This window comes from Panthera uncia (assembly GCF_023721935.1).
Source record: "Panthera uncia isolate 11264 chromosome C1 unlocalized genomic scaffold, Puncia_PCG_1.0 HiC_scaffold_3, whole genome shotgun sequence".
Classification (NCBI taxonomy): Eukaryota; Metazoa; Chordata; class Mammalia; order Carnivora; family Felidae; genus Panthera; species Panthera uncia.
Window position 1 is genome coordinate 88,544,334 of NW_026057584.1, and position 20,729 is coordinate 88,565,062.

The 20,729-nt window shown below is 35.7% G+C and overlaps 1 protein-coding gene across 1 annotated transcript in view; it reads left to right on the plus strand.

The window, feature by feature from the left end:
* The window catches only part of LRP1B (LDL receptor related protein 1B), a 1,876,868-nt gene that overhangs the window by 1,751,251 nt on the left and 104,888 nt on the right, over positions 1-20,729 (plus strand). The window lies entirely within an intron of this gene.

Here is a 20,729-nt window from a genome sequence, read left to right on the forward strand (position 1 = left end):
TGGAAGGTATTTTTATCAGGTAGATCACGATAATCTGGTTTTAAATGAAGTCATATTAACTTTCTAATTCAGCTTAGATTAAATTAACTTGAGTAAAAATCCATATACATCAGAGTTGTTTCTTCAACTCCTTCCACACCAAAACACTGTTTTATATACCACCTTTAGTTCTATTAAGAACAGTTCTAGGAGAAAGGCAAGAAATTTACTAGATCACTCTGTCTTTCTTCACTCACTCACTTGCTATCAGCCAAAGGTTGGTCAGTCTTAACTAGCTTTAGCTTTCTGTATCCATAAAACACAAATCTGCTTTGCAACAACATTGCTCCTATGGTACCATTTCATCTCTTATTAAAATGAAGTGATAAAGAGTATGTACTGTGGAGTTACATTGCCTGGGTTTTAATTTTGTTCTTATTACTTATTAGCCTTTTAGCTTCTCTGCCCTCTCTATTTCATGAGGTTTTAGTGAGGAATATATATATATATGTATATGCATGTACACACATGTACTGTATTATGTTAGTGTTAGTAGTTCTTGGCACATAATAAGCACTATATAGATGATTGCTATTAACATGATGATGATGCCAATGATGACCATGATGATGATAATTGACAAGATAATTTTCTCTATGATGCATATTATCACATGAAAAATTATTTGTAACTTACTTTTGTCTGAATTTTATTTTCTAAAAATATATCTTGAATTAGATACAATTTTTTCAGTAAAGCTTATTTGATAGTTATTTTAGTTTTGTCCTTGGGGAGATTAATTATAATCAATGTCTTCTAGTAAGCAGAGTTTATTGTAGATCAGAAACCAAATTTGATTACTGTTTGGTAATTAAGATTTTATTCTTACACATAAAAATATATAAATATATGTGTTTTATGTGTATATTATATGTTGATGTGTATATATTTTAATTTTTAATTTTATGACTGTACTATAGAATCTTTTGCAACTAATGGTAAAGCTATTGATTAACGTTTTCCTCATAGGATGTGAAACCTCATTTTATCTTTTAATGGAAGTGATTACATGTGTTGTATCATCTAGGCTTTGTTTTTCTCTCTTTCTTCAGACCTACCCACGGCTAACAGTATTTACTAGGTACATTTTCTAGGATCCCATCATAGCTGATTAAATGTCATGATTTGAAGATTGGAACCTCTGAGCCATGAGTTTTAGGACCATGTTCTAGACATTGAGCACTCCATAGAAATTCCAACCAACACACTGCAGACAAAACAAAACTTAAGGCTATACAGATGAGGGAAATCTTTTAACTTCACTTCCTAAATCTCTTTTGTAACCCTGATACCTCAATATTATAAATATGGAATAAGTCCATTCTTAACATCTTTCTTTTTTAATAATTTATTGTCAAGTTACCTAACATACAGTGTATACAGTATAGTCTTGGCTTCGGGAGTAGATTCCTATGATTCATCACTTACATCCCAACAAGTGCTCATCCCAACAAGTGCCCTCCTCAAAGTCCATCACCCATTTCTCTACCCCTACACACTGTCCCCCTATGAACCCTCAATTTGGTCTCTGTGTTTAAGAGTCTCTTATGGTTTTCCTCCCTCTATGTTTGTAACTTATTTTTCCTTCCCTTCCCCTATCGTTTTCTGTTAAGTTTCTCAAATTCCACAAATGAGTAAAAACATATGATATCTGTCTTTCTCTGACTTATTTCATTTAGCATAATACCCTCCTCCAGTTCCATCCATGTTGTTGCAAATTCATTCTTTTTCACTGCCAAGTTGTATTCCATGTATATATATATAACATACACACACCACATTTTCTTTATCCATTCATTAATGGATGGACATTTGGGCTCTTTCCATACTTCGGCTATTGTTGATAATGCCACGGTAAATACTGGGGTACATGTGCCCCTTCAAAACAGCATCCCTGTATCCTTTGAATAAATATGTAGTAGTACAATTTCTGGGTTGTAGGGTAATTCTGTTTTTAATTTTTTGAGGAACCTCACACTGTTTTGAGAGTGGTTGCACCAGTTTGCATTCCCACCAACAGAGAAAGTGGGTTCCCCTTTCTCCACATCCTTGCCAACATCTCCTGTTCCCTGAGTTGTTATATTTAGCCACTTAACCAGTGTGAGGTGGTATCTCAATGTGGTTTTGATGTGTATTTCCCTGATCATGAGAGATGTTGAGCATCTTTTCATGTGTCTGTTAGCCATCTGGATGTCTTCTTTCGGAAAAGTGTCTATTCATGCCTTTTGCCCATTTCTTCACTGGATTATTTGTTTTTTGGGTGTTGAGTTTGGTAAGTTCTTTTTAGATTTTTGATACTACCCCTTTATCAGATACATCATTTGCAAATATCTTTTCCCATTCTGTTGGTTGCCTTTTACTTTTGTTGATTGTTTCCTTTGCTGTGCAGAAGCTTTTTATCTTGATGAGGTCTCAATGGTTCATTTTTGCATTATTTCTCTTGCCTTTGGAGACATGTAAAGTGAGAACTTGCTGTAGCCAAGATCAAAGAAGTTGTTGCCTGTTTTCTCCTCTAAGATTTTGATGATTTTCTGTCTCACTTTTAGGTCTTTCATCCATTTTGAATTTATTTTCGTGTATGGTTTAAGAAAGTGGCACAGTTTCATTCTTCTGCTTGTTGCCGCCCAGCTCTCCCAGCACCATTTGCTGAAGAGACTTTTTTCCATTGGATACTCTGTCCTGCTTTGTCAAAGATTAGTTGGTCATACATTTGTGGGTCCATTTCTGTGTTCTCTAATCTATTCCATTGGTCCATGTGTCTGTTTTTGTTCCAGCACCAGACTGTCTTGATGATTACAGCTTTGTAGTACAGACTAAAGTCTGGGATTGTGATACCTCCGGCTTTGGTTTTCTTTTTCAACATAACTTTGGCATTTTGGGGTCTTTTGTGGTTCTATACAAATTTTAGATTGTTTCTTCTAGCTCTGTGAAGAATGCTGTACTATTTTGATTGGGATTGCATTGAAGGTGTAGATTGCTTTGCGTAGTACTGACATTTTAACAGTATTTTTTATTCCAATCCATGAGCATGGAATGTTTTTCCATTTTTTTGTGTCTTCTTCAATTTATTCATTAGTTTTCTATACTTTTCAACATACAAATCTTTTCTCTTTGGTTAGATTTATTCCTAGGTATATTATGGTTCTTGGTGCAGTTGTAAATTGGATCGATTTCTTGATATCTCTTTCTGTTGCTTCATTATTGGTGTGTAGAAATGCAACCGATTTCTTTATGTTGATATTATATCCTGCTACTTGCTGAATTCATGTATTAGCTCTAGCAGTTTTTTGGTGGAGTCATTCAGGTTTTCTGTGTAGAGTATCATGTCATCTGTGAAAAGTGAATGTTTGACTTCTTTCTTTGCCAGTTTGGATGCTTTTTATTTCATTTTGTTGTCTGATTGCAGAGCCTAGGACTTCCAACACTATATTAAACAACAGTGGTGAGAGTGGACATCACTGTCATGTTCCTAATCTCAGAGGGAAAGCTCTCAGTTTTTCCCCATTTAGGATGATATTACCTGTGGGCCTTTCATAGATTTTTTTTTTTTGATGTAAGGTTATGTTCCTTCTATCCTGACTTTCTGGAGGGTTTTTATTAAGAATAGATGCTGTATTTTGTCCAGTGCTTTTCTCCATCTATTGAAAGGGTCATATGGTTCTTATCCTTTCTTCTGTTACTGTAATGTATCATGTTGATTGATTTGCAAATATTGAACCAGCTGTGCAGCCCAGGATTGGGCTTGATCATGGTGAATAATTCTTTTAATATACTGCTATATTTGATTTGCTGGTATCTTGTTGAGAATTTTTTATATCCATGTTCATGAGGGATATTGGCCTCTAACTCTCCTTTGTAGTGGGGTCTTTGGTTTGAGAATCAAGGTAATACTGGCTTCAGAGAATGAGTCCAGAAGGCTTCCTTCCTTTTTTTTTTTTTTTTTTTTTTTTTTTTGAAACAGCCTAGAAGAATAGGTATTAACTCTGCTTTAAATGTCTGGTAGAATTCCCCTGAGAAGCCATCTGGCCCATGACTCTTATTTGTTGGGAGATTTTGATAACCAATTCAATTTCTTTGCTGGTTATAGGTCTGTTCAAATTTTCTATTTCTTCCTGTTTGAGTCTTGTTAGTGTGTGTGTCTAGGAATTTGCCCATTTCTTCCAGGTTGTCCAATTTGTTGGCATAGAATTTTTCATAGTATTATCTGATAATTGCTTGTATTTCTGAGGGATTTCTTGTGATCTCTCTTCTTTCATTTGTGATTTTATCTATTTGGGTCCTCTTTTTGAGAAGTCTGGTTCAAGGTTTATTATTGTTGTTTGTCCTTTCAAGAAACCAGCTCTTAGATTCATTGATCTGTTTTACTGTTTCTTTTTTTTTTCTTTTCTTTTTTTTTTTTTGATTCTGTATTGTTTATTTCTGCTCTAATCTTTACTTTTTCTCTTCTTCTGCTGGCTTTGGGCTTTCTTTGCTGATGTGTTTCTAATTCCTTTAGGTATGAGGTTAGGTTCTGTATTTGGGAACTTTCTTGTTTCTTGAGATTGGCCTGGATTGCAATGTATTTTCCTCTTAGGACTACCTTTGCTTCATCCCAAAGTGTCTGGACTGTCATGTTTTCATTTTCATTTGCTTCCACATATTTTTTTTTTAATTTCTTCTTTAATTTACTGGTTGACCCATTCATTCTTTAGTAGGATGTTCTATAACCTCCATGTATTTGGAGACTTTCCAAAATTTCTCTTGTGGTTGATTTAAAGTTTCATAGCATTGTGATCTGAAAATATGCATGGTAGGATCTCAATCCTTTTATATTTGTTGAAGGCTGTTTTGTGACCCAGTATGTGATTTATTTTGGAGAATGTTCCATATGCACTAGAGAAGAATGTGTATTCTGCTGCTTTTGGATGAAAAGTCTTGAATATATCTGTTAAGTCCATCTGGTCTAGTATGTCATTCAGAGCCACTGTTTTCTTACTGATTTTCTGCCTAGATGATCTGTCCATTGTTGTAAGTGGAGTATTAAAGTCCCCTACAATCACGGTATTGCTATCTACACATTTATTTATGTTTGTGATAAATTGATTTATACATTTGGGTTCCTTCACGTTGGGGGCATAAAAATTTACAACTGTTAGTTCTACTTGAATGATAGACCCCTTAATTATAATATAATGCCCTTCTTCATCTCTTGTTGCAGTGTTTATTTTAAAAATAATATGTCTGATATAAGTATAGCTACTGCAGCTTTCTTTTGACATCCAGTAGCATGATAGATGGTTCTCCAACCCCTCACTTTCAATCTGCAGGTCTCCTCATGTCTAAAATAAATCTCCTGTATGGGCAGCTGGGTGGCTCAGTTGGTTAAGTGTCTGACTTCGGCTCGGGTCATGATCTCACAGTTCGTGATTTCGAGCCCCACATCAGGCTTCTTGCTGACAGCTCAGAGCCTGGAGCCTGCTTTGGATTCTGTGTCTCCTCTCTCTCTGCCCCTTCTCTGCTCAAGCACTGCCTCTCTCTCTCTCTCTCTCTCTCTCTCAAAAAATAAATAAACCTCAATTTTTTTTTAAATAATAAAATGAGTCTCTTGTAGGCAGCATATAGATGGCTGCTGTTTTTTTTTAATCCATTCTGATACCCTGTATTTTTTGATTGGGGCATTTAGTCTATTTCCATTCAGAGTGATTATTAAAAGATATGGATTTAGTGTCATTGTGTTATCTGTAGGTTTCATGCTTGAGGTGATGCCTCTGGTCCTTTGTAGTCTTCGCTGCTTTCCACTCACAGAATACTCCTTAGGATCTCCTACATGGCTGGTTTAGTGGTCATGAACTCCTTTAGATTTTGTTTGTCTGGGAAAGCCTTTATCTCTCCTTCTGTTCTGAATGACAGCCTTCTGGATAAAGGATTCTTGGCTTCATTTTTTTCCTATTCAGCACATTGAGTATTTCATGCCACTCCCTTCTGTCTTGCTATGTTTTAGTAGACAGGTCTACTACTACCCGTATGTGTTTATCCTGGTAGTTTAAGAAAGCACATTGTCCCTACCTGCTTTCAGAATTCTCTCTTCATCTTTGTATTTTTTTCCAGTTTCACTATGACATGTCATGGTGTTGACCTGTTTATGTTGATTTTTAAAGGAGTTCTCTGTGCCTCCTGGACTTGGATGTCTGCATACTTCCCCAGATCAGGGAAGCTCTCAGCTATAATTTGTTCAAATAATCCTTCTGTCCCTTTCTCTCTCTTCTTCTTCTGTAACTCCTATGATATGGATATTATTTTGTTTCATTGAATCATTTAGATCTCTAACTCTCCCCTTGTGGTCTAGTAATTTCCTTTCCCTTTTTTTCTCAGCTTCATCATTTTCCATAATTTTATTCTGTTTCACCTATTCTCTCCTCTGCTTCTTCCACCACTGCATCTAGTTCATTTTGCATGTCATTTATAACATTTCTTAATTCATCATGACTAATTTTTAGGTCCTTGATCTCTGCAGCAATAGATTCTCTGCCATCTTCTATCCTTTTTTTCAAGCCCAGCTATTAGTCTTATGACTATTATTCTAAATTCTTGTTCATATATATTGTTTATATCTGTTTTGAGCAATTCTCTAGCTGTCATTTCTTCCTGAAATTTATTTTTAAGAGAATTTTTCCATTTCATCATTTTGGTTAATTTTTTATCTTTTATGCGTTTTAATAGCTTGTTATGTGTCCTGTACCTGTGAGTACTACTATATTAAAAAGGGGTCACACACTGTCCAGAGCCTGGCATTTCAGTGTTTTTGGAGTGGTTGCATGCACTCTGTTGTTGAATCTTTGGTGGCTTTATCTCACTGCTCGTAGTGGTGGACTGGACCTTCCGCCACGTGTGCTTTGATTTGTTCATTGAAGTAACCCTGGAAGAAAGGAGAAAAGTGGGAGAAGAAACCTTATCCCACACAAAGAGAGAAATGACAGGGGTGGAAAAAAAGACCAGGCAGAGAATCAAAGAAACTATAAGGCTTAATCCAGAGAGAGAGAGAGGAATATAAAGAAGGAGATACAGAAAAGGTATAAAAAGAATGGAGTAAAAATGCCTGATTAAACAGACAACCAGAACAGAGAAACAAAGAATGAAAATTATATATATATATACATATATATGAAATATATATATGAAATTATATATATATGTGTGTGTGTATATATATATATATATATATATGAAATAAGAATTGACCAAAAATCAAATCAGAAACTGAGGCTCATTCCAAAGGAGGAAGAAATAGAGAGTAGAAAGAAAAAGAAGGGAAAAGAGAAATAGAGTAAAAAGAAAAAGGAAATATAAATAATAACAACTTAAAAATTTAAAAAAAACAGACATCATACAAAACCTCAGGACAGTTGTCCGTTGGTGTCTGGAAACCAGTGACTGTGCTGTCTGTGCTGGTCTGGAAGAGAAGCTGTCTGGTTTGGTCAGTGTCAGTCCCATTCTGGTAGATAAGCAGTTACTTGGCACAGGGTTTGGTGCAAATGGGTGCCACCTCCACTGGGGGCCACTGTCCTGTTTCCTGAAGCCCCACTATGTTGATAATGGGGAGAAAAATGGAGACACCCCAATCTCTCCTCTCTGGACTGGGTGTCTCAAACCAAGCTGTTTAGGCAGCCCTCACAGAGTAGCCTGGGCGGCCTGGTTGCCCTGCTCCACATTCTCCCACACCTCCTAGGTGCTCAGCTGGGATTCAAAACTTGATGTCTTAAAGGACCCTGCTCTGCAGGTACCTGGTTCTGGAGTACTGCCACTCTGCCCAGTAGACAAAGGGCCTCTGGCTGGTGCTTGCAGGGTCTTTTGTCCTGGGATGGGGGGGTAATCTACCCACTTCCCACAGTACTCAATGGAGGGACTGTTCTCTCCCAGTACATCCCTGAGATTACTTTTGTGCCCTGGGGCCAGTTCCCCTCTCCACAAGGCACAAATACATGCTGGCTCTGGTCCAGAGAAACTCACACAACCCTGAAAACTCCAATCATTAGCTTCTAAGACTATTTGCAAAGTAGAAACTGGCTTTCTTAATATTTCTCATTCCCCAATCTCTGGTACAGAGAGGTTTTCCTCTTGTCCAAATACAATGCCACACTTCCACAGCCTCTCTCTTCCTTTTGTTTCTCCACCAAAGGGGTTCCCCACTTTGGGCCTACACAGCCCGTTTTATCTCTCCCAATTTGCATACATGCACCTCTGTCCACCCAAGCTGTCTCTTTCTACCTGTAGAGATTTTTTTTGTCACTCTGCAGCCTCTATTTCTCATATTCCAAGGGTTCTGGCCTCAATACTGCTGTGTTTGAGGGATGCAGGAAATTCCGCCATCTTCTCAAAGCCAAGAGACTTAACATCTTTTTTTTTTACTGGTATTTATTTGTAAGAGAGAGAGACAGAGACAGAGTTGAGTGGCGGAGGGGCAGAGAGAAAGGGAGACACAGAATCAGAAGCAGGCTCCAGGCTCCAAGCTGTCAGCACAAAGCCCAATGAGGGGCTCAAACTCAGTAACAGTGAGATCATGACCTGAGCCGAAGTCAATTCTTAACCTACTGAGCCAGGCAGGTGCCCTGAAGAGACTTAACATCTTAATTTAATGAATAATGTGAATTCTCAAATGATTAAATGACTCATCTATGCCCATTCAGCTATATTGTGACCGAATTTAGAGTTTAACTTGAGTTTACTGTTATATCTCTTAGTCTCTACTTACTTATTTGAAAAACAACTATCATATCGAAGTAGGAAATTTCTAAAGTTTCTTCCAGATAGTAAATATATATGCTTTCCAAAAAACTGTATGGCATAGTTTATGTCTATCTAGTTGTTTACTTGGACAATTTGTATTTATTCCTCTGAAATTCAGCTTATGTATAAAGATTTGATGTTTTACCCCTCTGAATTACTCTGCCGTGTATCTGCTTTTTTTTGTTTTTTAATCATTCTCCAGCTAGTCATCCAATAATTTAATGAGCATGAAATCTATTTCATCTTCTAAGTTTTTATGCAAATAAGAAATGATACTGACCTGAGAATTCCCCACCCTTTGGAAAATGAAACTCAAGATTTTTCCCAAATCTGAATATGGAATATTGGTTTCTATCTCTGAATCCGCAGGTGAAAGAAAGCAAAATACAAAAATGAAACTATGGATTTTTACTTAAAACTGCTTTATCAGTGAACCAAATGGAAGAAGTTAGCCGCTATGTGATAGTAGGATGTCTTGAAAGCATATTTACAGTTACTAAAAATATTGGAATATTTCCATCCCAGTAAAGTGTAGGAGAATAGTTGTATCAGAAATCAGAAGAAGACTTACTCAGACAACTAAATGTTAACTGAAGTCCATTCCAAAGGAAGGTAGTTTTCAATACGATCTTTTTTTGGAAGTCGTGAAGGGAATAGTCTTCTGTAATCTGTGAAAATGGCTTGAATACTAATTATGATTATAAATTTAAATTTCAAATGCAGTCTAAGTTATTTATAGATAGAAATGCTTATGATTTTCTAGCCCCCTGGGCTATACAAAATGGATGGAGTTTTTTTTTCCTTTAAGAAAATTAAATAATTTAAAACTTAAAAGGCTGACATGATTCAATCTATATGTAAAGCATAATGAGATTTCTGAATTTAAATTTTAGTAGTCAGAACAGAATATGACAGCATTATGCAACAATTGTACATACTTTCTGGCAATTTATCATTTCTAGTATGAAATGCTGTATAGCAAAGTACAGAATGACAAGCACTGTAAAGTAGGTCAATGTTTGGAAAAATGCAAATTACTTTAAAAATACAGATTCAATTTTTACCATTAAAGAGCTAAATATTCCTGAGCAAAACAAATGGTTTATCTGATTTACCTGATTTTTGAGAAATGAATATGAGATACCATTTTGGGCACATTCTTTATTGTGGCAGAGGAGGATGTTCAGAATGAACATGCTTACACTTTTATTCATTTATAATCATATCTTTTCCTCAACAAGTTGATTAAGCAATTATTTTTTCCTGAAAGCTTTTAAGAAAATATCCAACTTTTATTTCATAGGTTTCAATTTTTTTAATGTTTATTTTTGAGAGATATTGAGAGCACAAGTGGGGGAGGTGCAGAGAGAGAGGGAGATAGAGGATCCACAGCATGCTCTGTGCTGAGAGCAGACAGCCCCATGTGGGGCTGGAACTCACGAACTGTGAGATCATGACCTGAGCCGAAGTTGGACATTTAACTGACTGAGATACCCAGGCACCCCAATAGGTTTCAATTTTTTTTAATTTTTTTTAATGTTTATTTTTGACAGAGAGAGAGGGAGAGGCAGGGCGAGAGGGAGACACAGAATCTGAAACAGGCTCCAGGCTCTGAGCTGTCAGTACACAGCTGGACACGGGGCTCGAACTCACGGACAGAGAGATCATGACCTGATCTCAAATGACTCGGACACTCAAACGACTGAGCCACCCAAATGCCCCAATAGCTTTCAATTTTTAACTGGAGTTGTAGCTATAAACCTCAAACCCAATATATGGGTTTGTGTGTACATCACACACACATAGACACATAGACACACACACACACACGCACACACACATTAGGTGTGCATTAGGTGTGCATATGTACCCACACATAAGTGTATGTGTGTGTATGTGTGTACATATTTTAGCAAAAACTTCAAAGTCTTGTTTTAGGACCTTGGAATACTAGTAGAAATTGATAGTTTTTTTTTTCATTTTTTAATTTATTTTCTTTATTATTATAAATTTGTATTATTATAAACTCTATCATGAAATTGTCTATTCACTTGGCAAGAATACTTTTCAAGACATCTGAGTTTATTCAAACAGTTAACAATTACAATCATTTATTATGATTACTTTGGAAGAAATCTAAAACTATCAAACCATTAAATTATTGCCATTTTGTGGCTTGATTATTGTTGATTGCATAAGACAGACACTCAGCAATACGTACTGAGTAGAGTTAAATGGTCCTGTAACAGTTGTAATCAATACTCAAAATTTTACTGAATGTAAATTTTATAAGGACTATATAAAACATGATTCCACAATTAATAATTCTGAGGCTATTATTGAATATATTGTATAGCATTTTAAAGTGAACCAGTCCAGTTTTCTCCATACCAAAAGCTTTATTTAAGGAGTTCTGTTTGTTAGGTTTGGTGTTCATTCCTGGGATGTAACACGATAACAGAGTCTTATTTTCTAAGAGTTTTTTTTTTAACGTTTATTTATTTTTGAGACAGACAGAGACAGAGCATGAACAGGGGAGGGTCAGAGAGAGGGAGACACAGAATCCGAAACAGGCTCCAGGCTCTGAGCTGTGAGCACAGAGGCCGACATGGGGCTCTAACTCACGGACTGCGAGATCATGACCTGAGCTGAAGTCGGCCGCTTAACCAACTGAGCCACCCAGGCGCCCCAGAGTCTTATTTTCATAAAGCTTATATTCTGGGGAGCAAAGACAAAGTCAAGTGAACTCATAAATAAATAAATGCCAAAACTTCCAATTTTGAAAATTATATTGCAGGAAATGCAGAATGGACCAAGAAAGAAAAACTCAGATATTCTAAGTCTTCTTTGGATAGGGTGATCAATAAAGGCCCATTTGAAGACAGGAGATTTGAGCTAAGACCTAAAAGATGAGGAGGAAGTAATGTCATTTATGTCTAAGACAACTATTTCACTTTTATGTACAGGATGGATTTGGTGGGGGAAAAGGTGGAACAGAAAGAGACCACATAGGAGGATTGTGCTCCAACCTGGTACACAAATAGTGGTAGGTTGCAGTATTATAGTCTCAAAATGGAAGGAGGTGAGTAGTTTAACTAACAATGTTTGCAGATAGAATGAATGTAGAAAATGAGGATAGGAAGGACTCAAGACCTAGATTTTACAAATTGATGGATTGTGAAAATGGTAAACTATGGGTTCAGTTTTAGTCATGACATCTAAGTGAGAGGCTGTAAGAGACCCAAGTGAGTTGCCAAATAGCCAGTGATGTATTCAAGTCTTGATCTTAGTCTCTGGACTGGAGATATACCTTCAGAAATAGAAGAATAGAGGAGATATCTAGAACCAGGAAGAGAGTACAGGTGAAGTAAAGAAGCACTCAGAAGCAAGCTCTGAAGGCAGATTAAAATGATGACAGTGAGTGTGAAGTGTATTAGGAGAATACAAGAGAATGTAGAGACACAGAAACTAAGAGAAGAGAGTATTTTGAGAAGGAGATTGCAATTATATTTCTAGCACTGCCAAAGATCAAGTAAATGAGGACAAAGAAGTATTCAGTAAGTTTTGTGACAGATATTAATTAAAGACATTGACAAATGCTGAAAGTCATAGAGGAAGCAGACATCAGAGAACAGTCCGTGGTTCTGCATCACTGGTCCTCAAATGGGGATGATCTCCCACCCCAGGGGACATTTGGCAATGTCTGGAGATATTTTTTATTGTCCCAACTGAGGAGTACTGCTGGCATCATGTGAATATGGTAGAGGTCAGGGAGGCTGCTTAACACTCTACATAGGCTAGTCTCTCACAACATGGAATTATTCTTACTAAAATATCAGTAGTTGAGAAACCTTTTTCTACATTTTAATAATATCAGTCTCTCCAATTAAACTTTAGGTAGATTTTTTGTTTGTTACCTCATTTTATGTAATAATAATGCTGAAATACAAAATGATTGTAAGATGAATCATCAACATAGTTATTCTTTTATTATTTTATCTTATTTTCCCTTCTCTCTTAATATTAGAATACCTATAGGCCCCAACCTTGATCTCTTCTTGCTACCTTTCTGCACTTCCTTACAGATTGTGTATAGTGTCATGGTTTAACACATATCCATATGCTAACAATTACCAAATTGATATCAGGTTTTGTTCAACTACTTACTTTGCATTTTCTTTTGGATTTTAAAAAATGTTCCCAAAGTACTATGCCTAAAAATAAATCTCTCATAATTCACAAAAGCTGCTTCCCCAATCTCATTTAATGGCACATCCATTTTGCAGATTCTCAGAGTAAAAATTTTAGAGTCAATATTGATCCTTCTTCTCTCATAATTCCAAAATCAGGCAATCATATGTAACTTCTGTCTAGGAGCTAACTACCTTATGTCAGCTTGACTGCAAGTACCTACTTTTGAACCACGATCATCTTTATTCTGATTTAGTGCAATAGACTCTTAACTGGTCTTGCTTTTCTTCTTACTCACCACACAGTCGCCAGAATTCTCCTTCTAAGACACAAATTAGATCACATGACATCTCTAATCAAAGATGCATAGTGGCCCCCCATTGCAAAAGATAAATTGCTCACAATATCTTACAAGGGTTTAAGAGATCTAGTCTCCTGTTACTTCTCTCACTTCATTTCCTATTAACTTTTCCCTTACTCACTCTTCTCCAGGGATGCTTTGGTATTTGGTATTTATAAAATCCATCAGTACCTACTAATGTAAGGCCTTTTCTGGAATGTTCTCTTGGTCTAAATGTTCTTCAGCCAGATATCCTACATGGCTCAATTCCTGAATTCCTTCATGAATTTGCTCAAATATCATCTTCTGAATACATGATATACTGATAGTTGCAATCTATTGTCCTCCCATTCTGGATCCTCAACACCGTACTCTTTTTTTGTTTTTCCATTCTCATAGTGCATATCTTTGATAAACTGCTGTATTATTTACTCATCTATTATGTTTATTATCTACTCTGTACCTTACCTTGCTAGAAGTAAATTCCCATGGCAGATATTTTTGCTGTTTTGGCCACTACTATATGTAATTCTAACATCTAGAACAGAGCCTGTCCTAAAGCAGTTACATAATTTTTTAAGAGGTTACAAGCAATAAATTACTTGAAAATCTTTGGTATACATTGGAATAGTATATTGATCTTGAAAGTTATACTTTACAAGTTTTTCTTCTCATCCTCAGGATTCATCCCAAGATCAAATATTTTTATCTCTAGATATATCCCATTTTTATCTACTTTTGTCTCACAAAAATTTAGATTATGATTCCACATTCTCCTTTCTGAGGCCCATTGAGTAAACCTCCTCTGATTATCCTATATCCATTTCTGGTCCCCAGTCCTAAGCGATTCTCCACACCATAGCCAAAATAATCTTAAAACATTAGTATAATCATATCTCCCCACTTCAATCCTTCCAGTGGATTTCCATTGAAAAATCATTGGTTTAGGGGCCCTGGGTGGCTCAGTTGTTAAGCACCCAACTTCAGCTCAGGTCATGATCTCACGGTTCATGAGTTCGAGTCCCGCTTTGAGTTCTCTACAGTCAGCGAAGAGCCTGCTTCAAATGCTCTGCACCCCCTGCCCCTCCCCCACTCATGCTGGCTTGCTCGCTCCCTCCCTCTCTCTCTTTCTCTCTCAAAAATAAATAAACTTAAAAAAAACAAATAAAAATCATTGGTTTATAGGCCTCTGCACGGTATCCATTCTCCTCTTATACCACACCCTTCCCATTTCCTTACACACCTACGAACATACACCCTCAAACACACATTTTTTCTGGCTATAAATATACCATACTTAATTTCCAGTATTGCAACTTCATTTCAGAATCTTGAAGCATGCTCTTTCTTCTGCCTTCCTTAATTATCCTGGTGAACGAAAGCTCCTTTATTAAGAAGACATCACTTTCACTATATTAACATTGGTCTTGCTTAGGCAAGATCTTAGCATACATAATGTATTTTCAGGTCTTCCAAAATTGAACCAACTTGTACTGTTTGAAAGGACAGGGTCACAGAAAGATTGATTATCATCTACAGAATGTCAGTTGAATGCCCAGGAAGTATCCTACAAGGTGACCTCATTTATTTATTCCAGGTTCCATTTAGACTTGGAAATCAAATTGTTAGTTTTTCTAGGGAGTAATAAGAGTAGGAAATTTTCATGAATCTGACTGGAAAATGATATATAAAACAGTATCATGTATATTTACACACACACACACACACACACACACACACACATATATATATATATATTTGCAATCTGAATCTGATGTATGAGATACATTGAAGTATAAGAGCCCAGTATTTTTATTCAAGTATAGTTAACATGCAGTGTTATATTAGTTTCAGGTGTACAGTATAATGATTCAACAATTCATACATTACTCAGTGTTCATCATATGATTAGTCTATATCACTTCTTCCCACCCACTTCCCTTCTAGCATCCACCAGTTTGTTGTCTATATTTAAGAATCTAGTTTTTCTTTTGTCTCTTGTTGTTGTTCATTTGTTTTTTTTCTTGAATTTTACATATGAATGAATGGAAATCATATGTTTTTTTTTCTCTGACTTATTTCACTTAGGATTATATCCTCTAGATCCATTCATGTTGTCACAAATGGCAAGATTTCATTCTTTTCATGGTTGAGTAATATTCCATTATATATATATATATATATATATATATATATATACACACACACACACACACACACACACACACACATATATACATATATATATACACACATACATACATACCACATCTTCTTTATCCATTCACCCATGGATGGACATTTAAGTTGCTTCCATATCTTGACTTTTGTAAATAATAATGCTGCTGTAAACATAGGGGTACATATATCTTTTAAAATTAGTGTTTTAGTTTTCTTTGGGTAAATACCCACTAGTGGAATTACTGGATCATATGGTCATTCTATTTTTAATTTTTTGAGGAAACTCCATAGTTTTCCACAGTGGCTGCACCAGTTTGCATTTCCACCAACAGTACAGTAGGGTTCCTTTTTCTTCACGTCCTCTCCAACACTTGTTGTTGTTGTTGTGTGTGTGTGTGTGTGTGTGTGTGTATGTGTGTGTTTTATTTTAGCCACCCTGACAGATGTGAAGTGACAACTCATTGTGATTTTTGCATTTTCCTGATGATTAGTGATGTTGAGCATCTTTTCATATGTCTGTTGGCCATCTGTATATCTTCTTTGGAAAATTGTCTATTCCATGTCCTCTGCCCATTTTTTAAATGGATTATTTGGATTTTTGGTGTTGAGCTATAAAAATTATTTATACCAGAGGTATTTATAAGATCCCAGTTTGTACATAATTGTATACATATGCATACACACACACACACACACACATATATATATATATATATATATATATATATATATGCTACATATACTGAATATTACTGTTCATCCCTAAGATGTTTACTTAATGATTCTGGAGACCATATCAACATTTGCTTCTGTGACTCTTTTTCTATGAGTTTATTGCTGTCTTAACTCCTTTCTTATTGATACATGATTTATCCAATAACATCAATTTCTTGTGTCTCTTTAAGGTACAGGTGGGTTGCAAACCAGCTATAGGGGTAAGGTAAATGAGTGAAACAGATTTTACATAACATTAGGGATCTGGGTGAGTCCCACATTCCATTAAATCAAGGGTCAGCAGCTGACTGACTGCTATTCTGGAATATTGTCCTGCTTTTGATAGACTATCTTACATATACTTAATTTTTAAGAAAAACAAACTAGAATTTTTAAAGTGGTATCTTAATTTTAAAGTTAAAATTTACTTAAAAGGTTTTTTTTTTACCTGAACTTAAAATTAGTCCTCAATCTATAATTTTGCAATCTCTGCTTTCAGATAGCTCTGCTTTCTATCTCAAGTGTTATGCTTGTTTAAATTGTAAATGTCAGAAGAAACCTTCCTTCCTTAATTCTAGGTCATTCACATAGGGGGATGATATCAAAATTGTGCCATAAGTACTAACAAATTTTTCACATACTATTCATGAAAATTCATAATTAGCATTAGGTACATCCTTAAAGCTATATAAAATGCAGGCTTATATAGAATGAATAATATTTCATTTCTTTAAATTTTTTTTTAATGTTTATCTATTTTTGAGAGAGAGAGCCAGAGTGCAAGCAGGGGAGGGGAAAAGAGAGCGGGAGACACAGAATCCAAGCAGGCTCCCGGCTCTGAGCTGTCAGCACAGAGTCCAACATGGGGGTCAAACTCATGAACTGTGATATCATGACCTGAGCTGAAATTGGATGCTTAACCGACTGAGCCACCCAGGTGTCCTTAGAATGAAAAATATTTTAGATTGTTATATAATTCAATGTTTAGAATCAGAAGAATTTTACAGATCATCTAATCCGAAGCCTTTATTTTATATATCACAGAATTTGGAGAGAAACTAGGATTAGGTTTTACACCAAGTTTCTGACTCCAAATTTAATGTGTTTTTAGCCTTCCATATCTTTTGTTTACCTGATAGTGTGTAGAAGGTTTTGAGAGCCAGTTTTGTACTTTTTTTTTTTTTTGGAAGGAGGGTGGTAAATGATGAATAAATTTAAAGAAAACTGAGTATGCTAAAAAAAAGAGAAAAAAGATAAAGTCACATACAATATTGAGTCTATAATCCAAAGACATATGTCGTCTTTTGGGAAATTGTCTGAGAATTACATACTTTTATTTAGTTCCTTTTCCCCCAGTAGGAGTTTGTGCCTATAGTGTGCCTTTTAAGGTGATACAGTCTTAATATAGATAATATAGCTTTAAAATTATTCAGATTGAAAAAATCTATTGTTCAGAATAAATTTTAGATAGAAGCCAGGAATTTCCTTCCTGACGTGTTTTTGGAACTCTTAGACATTCTAACTCCAAATATAACTTTTTTTGGGTTCTTTTAGATTTCCCCATTGCTATGAGCTTCTAGATAGAAATAATATATATACACATATTTTATAATAGTATTAAGCCATGTAATTTAATAATGTTTAGAATTTTCATAGTCATTATTTTACTGCTATATCCTGGTTTTTGAGAATTTAATCTGATTTGTATATTGTGGACCAAAAATGTAAAGGCACTTTTCACTTAGTATGGTAAACACCACACACACACACACACACACCTAGAGCAGCTTTACATCTTTGTTTTAATAGCATTATATTACAGGATAATTAACTTTAGTAAAATGAACCCGATTTTCTTTTCTCAGAAGAAAACATCACAGACAAAATATGTGACTACTGTGATCTATCCTTGTGTTAACTGTATTTTCTTAAAGTATTGCTAACTATAGGAATTTTTTAAGAAGAGGACAGTATTTCCATGGTTCAAATGCTTGAAGTCCCATTTCATAAGTTTTCCTCTTTCCTTGATTTAAATCAGATGTCTCCAGTGACTTCTTTTTTTTAATGTTTATTTATTTATTTTGAGACAGAAAGACTGTGTGCAAGTGCTGGGGGAGGGGCAGAGAGAGAGGGAGAGAGCAGGCTCCATGCTGTCAGTACAGAGCCAGATGCGGGGCTTGATCTTACAAACCACGAGATCATGGCCTGAGCCCAAATCGAGTCAGATTTGGCTCAACAGAGTGAGCTACCCAGGCGCCCCCCCACCCCCCGCGCCCACTGTGGTTTCTAATCTTTAGTTTACTGAAGCTGGAATCATGACAGTACCTTACCATCCACAGCTGTAAAGGATGAGTAGTTTAAAGTAGTAACCTCTAATTTTGTTACAATCAAGCTGCCAATTTTTCTGTAAGATTTAAGTGTTTCATTCATTGGACTAATATATCTCTACACGGAAGAATGCCTTAGGCCTCAAAACTTTGGCTCTGTATTTAGAGAGCTTATTAGGAATGAAATCATCTGTCTGGAGAAAGCAGTCAAAATGTGTCTTCCACTTTGTGCAACAATATGAGCAACGCCTTTTGTTGTCAGGGTAACCACATGTCTCTGCAGTCTCTTAAATAGGACATATTTCTTGAGTGCCTCTAGCTCACAGGGCTATGTATCTAGTGAGCCAGCCAAAGGGGCTATGAAAGTTTTATATTTTTTTCTTCTTTTGAATCTGATGTTTGTTTGTTTGGTTTGGTTTGTTTTGAGCCTCTTTGGAAGCAAATGACTTAGCTTTCCCGTTCTGTTTTCCCATGTCAGACTCCATTCCACTCCCAGAACCTAAATTTACTTTTACTGTGTTTGGCCACTTTTTGTATTCACCTGTTTGGTTTTGAACCTCTCCACAAATTGTTTGTTTATTATATCAAGATCCAACAGGAATTTCTACTCCCACTTCGCAGCCAATATCCATTTAGTATCAATCCTTTTTATATGGCTAATACCATTCACAATCCTGGTCAAACTGAGCAATAAAGAGGGATTACTTCATTCGCATGGAACTCATTATAAAGGGTGATTTGCTCATTTGGGCTTAAGTTTCCTTGACAATAGGACCATCCTATTGCTTTCTTTTTGTTATTGTTCTTTTTCTGTTCAGTTCTGCTCTCTTCAGTGTGAGAATCATTGAGCATTCAGTATGTTAGGAGTCAATGAAGATGAACATCTGGTAGCATCTTCACCTTGATGCCATTATTCTCTGAGAATCATATTGTACTGATAATTTATGACCATATGTTGAATTTACTGGGTGTGACATCCTTTACCCCATATTCTAATTACTTTAGTTGATACTGGAATGAAATTAAGGATTCTTTGATCAGGGACCCAGAGAATAAATGTATATATTTAAATATCTCCATCAGTATCTCTTGTGCTTAGCATTGAAAAGTAACATTTTTCCCATTCCCTAAGCCATATTCCTTACCCTGGTAATGTGACATAAATTTTATTTATCCTTCTACAATTTGCCATTAGTAGATTCTTCACGAGCCTGCTTACCTGACAAAGTATCACTTAATCAAACTTATGGGTGTTGTATGAAAATTAAGACTTTGGATTTTTAATTGCCTGCAGTCCAGATTTAGAAGTATAGAATGGAAAGATAATCAGACTTTTTTGAGAATGAGTAAAAAAAAAAATGAAAATCCTGAATTCAAAAAGGTGTAACTTTGCATGAAATATGTCCTATTTTAGCAAGGATACTGTAAGGACAGAAAATCATGTGTATATATTTACATCTGATAAAAGGAAACTAAGTATTTTTCTATGCTCGTGCTAGACAACCAATATCATATGTTTTTCATGCTGAAGTTTTGCTTTACTAGTGCTAGAAAATGGCAAATATACTCCAGCAGATTCTAAACAGCTTATAATGGTTATTTTTCCACTGTCTCTCATATTTATAAATTTGTGACTTACACTGACATGCCCATGCCATTTGTTGATGTGTTTACTCTTAAATGCTGCCAAGCCAGAAAAGAAAAAAAGCATTACAGTTAATTTAAATGATACTGGAACATTTGAAAATAATCTGGTGGTTTGGCTAGGACAAATATTTATATTCTACCCACCTATGAGTATTATGTATACAGTGTTTCTAAAGCATATGGTATTGCAGAGTGCTTTTCAGTTAACAGCACTGGGCTATCACTGGGTAGAAGGATAGTATTTATTGTTACAGTTGAGAAATAGGTTACTATAAATTTCATGATTTCAGCTTTTAAATCAAAAGGTGGAAAGTCTGATAATAAAGGTCATTAGAAATCTGTATGGGTTCTGTGTTTAGTTCAGGCTGTATTTCCTTCTTTGAGATGCCAGTAATCATACAGCAGACAGTGGCTTGCAATTCCTGTTTCTTGGCATCTCATGTTCTTTTTGAGAAGTTTAGTTTCTCTTCTTTTAATCCAAATCCACTTCCTCCTTCAGTAAAATCTGTTCACTAGTAATTCACACA